Genomic DNA, 8092 nt, shown 5'->3' on the forward strand with positions numbered 1-8092 from the left:
AATCACCCAGTATGTATGTATGTATGTATGTATGTATAAATATAGATGTGTATATATATATATAATGTACATATATATATATATAATGTACATTATATATATATATATAAAATGGAATATTACTCAGCCAAAGATCATATGCAACAACCTGGATGGACCTAAAAGGTACAATTCTAAGTGAAATAAATCAGAGAAAGACAAATGCCATATGATTTCACTTATATGTGAAATTTAAGAAACAAAACAAATGACGAAACAAAGAAAAAAGGGAGATAAACAAAAGAACAGGCTCTTAAATATAGACAACAAACTGGTGGTTGCCAGTGGGGAGGCGGGGGGGGGGGGGTGGTGAAATAGGTGATGGAGATTAAGAATACACTTACTTGATGAGCACTGAGAAATATATAGAATTGTTGAATCATTATATTGTACACCTGAAACTAATATAACACCGTATGTTAATTATACTTCAATAAATAAATAAATAAAATCAACAAACAAACAAAAACCTTCCAACAAAGAAAAGTCCTGGACTTGATGGCTTCACCAGTAAATTCTACTAACCATTTTTTTTCTACCAAACATTTAAAGAAATAGTAATACCAACCCTTCTCAAACTCTTCCTCAAAACTGAAAAGGAATACTTTCTAACTCATTCTATGAAGTCAAAATTACCCTGATACTAAAGCCAAATAAAGAAAAATTAGATAAGAAATAACAAAATTAGAGATTCTAAGTATATTTATTCTAAATAAATTTAAATAATAAAATTAGGGGCGCCTGGGTGGCTCAGTTGGTTAAATGCCTGACTCGATTTTGGCTCAGGTCATGATCTCATGATTCATGAGTTCAAGTCCCAAATCAGGCTCTGGGCTGACAGCATGGAGCCTGCTTGAGATTCTCTCTCTCTCTCTCTCTGCCCCTCCTCTGTTTGTGTGCACTCTCTCTCTCTTTCCCTCTCTCTCCCTCTCTCTCAAAATTAATAAATAAACTTTAAAAAATAATAAAATTAGATTAGAAAAGAAAATTATAGGACAACATCCTTTATGAATATAGATGCAAAAATCCTCAAGAGAACAGTAGCAAATTGAATCAACTGCACATTAAAAGCATTATTATTCCTCAAAACTAAGTGGGATTTGTTCCAGGAATGTAAGCGTAGTTCAACATAAGAAAAACAATCAATGTAATACTTCATATTAGTAGAATAAAAAGGAAAAACACATGATAATCTCAATTGATACAGAAAAAACTAACAAAATCCAACCTTTTCATGATAAAAACCAAGAAAACAAGGAATAGAGGGAAATTTCCTCAACATGATAATGGGTACTTATGAAAAACCTCCAGCTAGTGTCATACTCCACAGAAAAGACTGAAAATATTCCCCTAAGATAGGGAACAAGACAAGGGTGCCCACTTTAACCACTGCTAATCAACATTGTACTGGAAGTTCTAGCCAGAGTTATTAGATAATAAAAAGAAGCAGAAAGCATCCAAACTGGAGAGAAAAAAGGTGAAATTATCTCTATTCACAGATGACATGCACACAATCCTATATATATAGAAAATCCCAAAGAATTGACAAGAGAGCTAGTAGAGCTAATAAATGAATTCAACAAAGTTACAAGGTACAAGATCAACACACTAAATCATTTGTGTTTCTCTATGCACCACAAGGAAATAACCCAAAAAGGAAATTAAGAAAGAACTTCCATTTACAATAGCATATAAATACCAATACATAAGAATATATCTAACCAAGGAGCTGAAGAACTTGTAGGCTGAAAACTACAGAACATTGCTGTAAGAAATTAAAGAAGAGCTAAATAAATGGAAAGACACTGCATGTTCATGGACAGGAAGACCTAACTAACATTGTCAAGAAGTCAACATTACCCAAAGTGATCTATATTCAACAAATCCCTATCAAAAGTCCAACAGCCTTTTTTGCAGAAACGTAAAAGCCATCCTCAAAATCATATGGAATTTCAAGGAACCCTGAATAGCCAAACAATCTTGTAAAAGAAGAATAAAGTTGGAGGACTCACACTTCCTTGGCTTCAAAACTTACCACAAAACTGCAACAATTAAAACAGTATGGTACTAGCATAAGAACAGACACATAGAGCAATGGAATAAAACAAAGAGCCTAGAAATAAACCTTCACATATGGTAAATTGATCTTTTTATTCAAGTATAATTAACACACAGTGTTACATTAGTTTCAGGTGAATGTATGATATGATTCAACAATTGATTCAACAATTGTAGAATATGATTCAACAATTCTATACATTGCTCGGTCTTCATCAAGATTAAGTGTACTCTTAATCCTTTTCACCTATTTCACCCATCTTCCCACCCATCTCCCTTCTGGCAACCACTAGCTTGTTCTCTATATTTGAGAGTCTGATTTTTTGTCTCTTTTTTTCTTTGTTTATTTGTTTTGTTTCTGAAATTCCACATATGAATGAAATCATATGGTATTTGTCTTTCTCTGGCTTTTTTCACTTAGGATTATACCCTCTAGATCCATCCATGTTGTTGCAATGGTTAACTGATTTTTGAAAAGGGTTCCATGCTCACTTTGGCAGCACATATACTAAAACTGGAACAATACAGAGAAGACTAGCATGGCTCCTGAGCAAGGATGACATGCAAGTTTGTGAAGCTTCCATATTTCTGAATGTGAAAGGAAACTGTTCCTGAACTTGACTGTCTCTAGCAGAGCATTTTGTTTGGTGTATAAAACCCCAAGATGTGCTGGGTCCAAAGTGAACTTGAAAAGTGTAAAATGAAATAAACTGTGTAAAATAAAAATAATAAAAAAGAAAAGGGTTCCAAACCATTCAGTGGAGGCAATCTTTTCAACAAATGGTACTGAGAAGTGGACCTTTATATCATACCATATACAAAAATTAACTCAAAATGGATCAAAGACCTAAATTTAAGAGTTAAAACTATAAAGTTCTGGGGAGAAAACAGTGGGGAAAAATTTCATGACGTTGGATTTGGGAACAACTTCACAGATATGACGCCAAAAGGACAGGAAACAAAACAAAACAAACACAAATATACACACACACACACACATATATATGTATATATGTATACATATATGTATACACACATATATATGTGTATATATATATGTGTGTATACATATATATATGTATACATTGGACTTCAGAAAAATTAAGAACTTCTATGCACTATCAAAAGACATTATCAAGAAAAATAAAAAGGTGACCCATAAAGTGGGAAAAAATATTTGCAAATTATGTATCTGATAAGAGATTAATATCAAGAATATATAAACAACTCAATAACAACAATAGACCTAAATTTAAAAAAAATAAAAAGGGTCTTGAATAGACATTTCTTCAAAGAAGTATACAAATAGCCAATAAGCACATGAAAAGAAGGTTAACTTCATTAGTCATGAAGGAAACGGGAACTGCAAGCCAAAACCACAATGTGGTACCACTTCAACCTAGTATGATTAAAACACACACACACACACACACACACACACACACACACACACACACACACAAAACAGAAAATAAGAAATGTTTGCAGGATGTGAAGAAACTGTAACCTTCATGCATTGCTGGTGGGAATGTAAGATAGTGTAGCTGCTCTGGAAAACAGTTTGGTGATTCCTTAAAAAGTTAAATACAGAACTACCATATGACCCAGCAATTCCACTCATAGGTATATCCAAAAGAATTGAAAACAGGGACTTGAACTTATATTTGTATACCAATGTTGACAGCAGCATTATTCACGGAGCCAAAAGGTACAAACAACCTAAGTGTCCATCAGCAGATGAATGGATAAACAAAATGTAATATATACATACAATAGGAATGTAAGTCAACCATCAAAAGGAATGAAATGTTTTGGGGTGCCTGGGTGGCTCAGTCAATTAGGTGTATGAGTCTTGGTTTCAGCTCAGGTCATGATCTCACGGTTTCGTGAGTTCAAGCCCCACATTGGACTCCAAGTTGACAATGCAGAGCCTGCTTGGGATTCTCTGTCTCCCTGTCTCTGCCCTTCCCCTACTCATGCTCTTTCTCAAAATAAATAAATAAACTTAAAAAAAAAAAAAGGAAGTCCTCCATTTGTAGCAAAAGACTAAACCTAGAGGACCTTAAAAAAAAAAGGAATGAAATGTTTTAACATATAATACAGATGAAACTTAAAAACATTAAGCTGAGTGAAATTAGACACAGAAGGACAAATATTGTATGAATCCACCAATATGATGTACCTGGGGACAGAACATAGAAGAGAGGTTACCAGGTGCTGGGGTTGGTGGGGCAGGAAGAGAAAATTAGTATTTAATGGGTACAGAGTTTATGTTGGGGATGATGGGAAAGTCTTAGGTGTAGTGGTGATGATTACACAACATTGTGACTGTGTCTAAAGTTTGAAACTTATTTGTATACTTACAAAAAATTAAAATTATAAATATTATATTATGTGCATTTTATCACAATAAGAACAATGAATTCTACACCTAAGACAATGTTAAATCTCAATTATATCTCCATAAAAATTAATTGATTTTTTAAAAATAACATCAAAATGAATCAAAGACCTATATAAGTTAAAATCAAAACTTTTAAATGGAAACAGAGGGTAAATCTTCATGATCTTGGATTTGGCAGTGGAGTTTTTAGATATGACACCAAATGTGTGAGCAACCAAGGAAAAAATAGATAAACTTCATAAAATTAAAAACTTTTGTGCATCTTAAACATTTTTTTAATATAAAAACTTTGTGCTTCAAAGGACACTATTAAGAGAGTAAAAAGATAACTCATAGAATTGAAGGAAATATTTGTAATTCATATATTTATAAAGGTTTAGTATCCAGAATACAATTTAAAAACTTTTATAACTAAACAACAAACAGACTATCTACCCAATTTTAAAATAGGCAAAGGGCTTGAATAGAAATGGTGCCAAGTATAAGATATATGAATGGCCAGTAAACATATGAGAAGATCTCAATGTTATTGGTCATTAGGGAACCCCTGTACATTGCTGGGAAATGTAAAATGGTGCAGCCAGCTTGGAAAACAGTTTTGCGGTTCCTCAAAAATTTAAACATAGAGGCACCTGGGCACCTGGGTGGCTCAGTTTGTTAAGCGTCTGACTTTGGCTCAGGTCATGATCTCACAGTTTGTGAGTTTGAGCCCCACATCGGCGGTGGGGGGATCCCCGTTTGGGATTCTCTCTCTCTCTCCCCTTCACTCTCTGCTCCTCCCCCACTTGTACTCTCTCTCAAAATAAATAAACTTAAAAAAAAAAGAAAAAAATTTTAAACATAGAATTATCATATGACCTACGATCTCACTCCAAAGTACACACTCAAGAGAAACGAAAGCATACATTCCCACAAAAATTTATACATGAATTTCTAGAACAGCATTATTCATCATAACTGAAAGATGGAAATCATTCAAATGCCCACCAACAGATGAATGGAAACAAAATGTGGTATATTCATACAATGGAATATTATTCAGCCATAAAAAAAGACTGAAGTACTGATACATACTAAAACATGGATGAAACTTCAAAATCTTATGCTATATGTTGAGGAATAAGGAGTGTGTTAATGGGTACACCTCTTATTGAGACGATGAAAATGTTTTGGAATTAGACAGTGGTAATGATTACACAACCTGAAAACTATGGAATTGTACACTTTAAAGGGATGAATTCTATGGTATGGGAATATTTTTAAAGTAATATATTTTTTAATGAGTAAGAAGGAGCCACGAATAAGAGGTTAGTATCCTGAGAAAAGGTGAAGTCAGGTGAGGTAATATGCTCCAGACACAAAGTCTAGCTGGAGAACAAGATCTGAGGATGCTCTGAAGGAAGAGGAGAAAAGGCAAGTGTTTGTGGTAAAAGACAGTCCAATAAGAAAGTGGGATTCAGGGGCGCCTGGGTGGCTCAGTCGGTTAAGCGTCCGACTTCAGCCCGGGTCACGATCTTGCAGTCCGTGAGTTCGAGCCCCGCGTCGGGCTCTGGGCTGATGGCTCAGAGCCTGGAGCCTGCTTCCGATTCTGTGTCTCCCTCTCTCTCTGCCCCTCCCCCGTTCATGCTCTGTCTCTCTCTGTCTCAAAAATAAATAAACGTTAAAAAAAAAATTAAAAAAAAAAAAAAAAAAAAAAAAGAAAGTGGGATTCAGTGAAAAAAAGGGCTGGTGGCTAAAGGCACCTTGTGGTGAGAATAATAAAAAGACTGGTTACAAAGAGAAATCCAATCTTGAGGGTGAAAAGGAAAAACTTTGGTAGGAGAGGTAGGGTCTGGTATCAGAGATCCAGGAGCAACTATGAAAGTCAGGTGGAGTCAAAAACATACAATGAATAAAAAGGCAAGGAGAGCTCCAAAGATGGAACAGATAGAGCTATCAGTGCATGAGTAAAATAGGTCAGTGAAAATATGGGGGCAAATGGCAGAGTGTTCTCTAATGACATAAAGACCAGTGATGGGAATGAAAAGAGTGATGTAGGCCCAGGGCCCACTGGGAAGTTGGGGTATGATTAAAGGAAGGGAAACAAGAAGGTTAAAATGATGTATAGTATGGGAAGATGAGCCTCTGTAGAATGCTCAGGCTGAAAGGATGATAAATAAGACAGTGTGAGGGGCTAACACAAAGGGACTCTTAATTGGTTTTTCTAGAGGGTCTGTTGAGAGAGTAAGGGCCAAAGAGAGAGATGGGGTTCAGGCAGAGGTCTTGTGTAAGCCAAAGCCACACAGAAGGAACAGCCTCCTCCCCAATGTCCCCAAACATCAGAAGATCAGCTTTTACAGTTACTCTATCATGACCCTCCAAGCAGGGATCTTGCTGCCCTCATTAAGAAATTAGCCTGTTTGGGAGTGGGGGCACCTGGGTGGCTTAGTCAGCTAAGGGTCCAACTCTTGATTTCAGGTCAGGTCATGATTTCACTGTTGTGAGATCAGACCCTGGGTCAGGCATGAAGCCTGCCTAAAATTCTTTCTTCTCCTTCTGCCCCTCCACCACTTGTGCTCTCAGGCGTGCACTCTCTCTCTCCCTCTAAAAAAAAAAAAAATAAAATAATAATAATAATAATAATAATAATAATAATAATAAATGAAAACAAATAATTAACAACAATTAAAAATTAAAAAAAAAAAAGAAGTTAGTCCAGATGGCCACACAAGACAAGAAGTACAAGCTGTAGCTGAGAGCAGAATGGGAATGGGGGACCCAGCAGGCCTAGCAGGAATCACATTCCCCTACATCACTGACTTTACAACACTTCTTTCATTTCTCAACGAGTGGCTTTCTTTCGTATTCTATTCCCTATAGGTTTACTCTCCCGTGCAAGTTCGGCTGCACTGGAGCCCTGGAATCACATAGACCATGCTAGGAACAGAGGTGCAGGAAAAAAGAAGAGATTCATCAGTACCTGCTTTTCCAAAGAGCAAGCAGCTACCATGTCATATGAGCTCCTTTCTATCAAGCTTTCCAAACTGGGACACTAGGAGACTCGGTCACAAGGAGCAAACGGATCTTCTAGGAGGCTGAGTAAAATGGTCCTTTGAAGAAGGCTCTTGGGACACTAGACTCTGAGAGCCCCAAGCATTAGTATACAAGACCAGTCAATGAAAACGGACAGACTCAAGTATGGAATAGTGCTCTATACTTTATCCCATAAGATCCTTATAACCATGCTGTGAAGGATGCAGGCCAAGTGTAGCTCTACACAGAATATGAGCCTTAAGAAAGTTAAATAATTTGTCCCAAATGAGGAGCTAAAAGGCTGGCCTCTAGACTGCACCTCACACCGCCATCTAGTGGGCAAGACCCACTGGCCAGGTCTCTCATTCTTTCATTCCCTTGGGTGGGCCTACAGAGAACCCCAAAACAATCTAGGTTCTGACTCCTTCCTATGAGTTTCCCTGCCGAAAGTTTTGTTTTCAGAGAGGGATGGGCTGTAACAGCTGACATCCTCAGTGATTGTAGGCCTGAGTGAGTCTCATGGAAAGTAGAGACTAGTTTTAACTCTTGAGAGCTCTGGACTGAACAGGTAAATGCTTC

At 36.5% G+C, this 8092-nt stretch overlaps 1 non-coding gene across 1 annotated transcript; it reads left to right on the forward strand.

Annotated features, from left to right (window-relative positions):
* The first annotated feature begins 2581 nt into the window (after positions 1-2581).
* LOC122205779 lies at positions 2582-2687 on the forward strand. The gene has a single exon (XR_006196266.1). It is a non-coding gene; the product is annotated as a U6 spliceosomal RNA (small nuclear RNA).
* The last annotated feature ends 5405 nt before the right edge of the window (positions 2688-8092 follow it).

Source organism: Panthera leo, chromosome D4, assembly GCF_018350215.1.
Source record: "Panthera leo isolate Ple1 chromosome D4, P.leo_Ple1_pat1.1, whole genome shotgun sequence".
Classification (NCBI taxonomy): Eukaryota; Metazoa; Chordata; class Mammalia; order Carnivora; family Felidae; genus Panthera; species Panthera leo.